Below are 940 nucleotides of genomic sequence, written 5' to 3'. Positions count from 1 at the left end.
TGCTGATTTTTGGGTGACTCAACGGTTTCAGGCCTGTAAGTGGTTTACATGGATGATTTCACTTAACAACAACCCCATTAGGTAGGTTTTAAAATTCTTCCCATTCCGGAAATTGAGGCATAGAGAGGTTTAGTTTCCCAAGTTCACACAGCTAATAAGACTGGTTAAGCCAGGAATTTGGGGTTTGTATTTCAGTAATCCGACTCCAGAGCCTGCCTTCTTAACTGTGTGCTTTAAAAAGGAAAGAGTAAAGAGCTATTAGGAGAAAGCCTGAGTATTTGGAGGAAGATTTTCAAAAGGAAAAGAGATACAGAGTGGAGAACAGTGGGGTGGATACTATCTTTCCTGCGGGAAAGGGTCCTTTTTAGCCTTGTATCTGTGGATTGTCTATATCTGTTCAAACTTTTCTCCTTTGGTATCTTGTCTTGTCCTCTGTCCTCCAGCTTTCCTTTAACACCCACCGTTGTGCGCTGCATTGAAATCACTGCCCTTAGGACACCAGGCTCCACGGAATCCACACACGTGGGCCTATTCTATTGTATTCCCGCCTTGCAAGCCCCACCGGCCGGTAAAAGTGAAATGGGCGGGGGGGGGGGGGGGGGGGGGAGAAGTAGGCGCTTCTACCCCAGAAGTTCTTAAGAATAAATCTTTGGCAGGAAGATCCCACTACCTGTCTCCTCATCCAGAAACTACCTTATGAAAGGCTGGGCGGGGCAGGGCCACGCTAAGTCCAGGTGTGTTCCGTGTGTCCGGACTTGAATGAGCTAGCCAGGCGCACGTCGCCAGGACACATGACGTCTGGGGCGTCTTTCTGAGTGGAGGTTCCCCCAGCCAGCAAGGCGGATAGGTTTTCGGTGAGCGCCTTGAAACCATACCTGGGCCTCGCGGGACCCCGAGCTCCCGCGCGCTGGCCTGGGCATCGGGTTCCCCGCGCCGCGCG

Source organism: Rhinolophus sinicus, chromosome 1 (genome assembly GCF_057876585.1).
Source record: "Rhinolophus sinicus isolate RSI-liver-muscle chromosome 1, RSI-T2T, whole genome shotgun sequence".
In the NCBI taxonomy this organism is placed as follows: domain Eukaryota; kingdom Metazoa; phylum Chordata; class Mammalia; order Chiroptera; family Rhinolophidae; genus Rhinolophus; species Rhinolophus sinicus.
Note: the sequence above shows the minus strand (reverse complement) of the source record.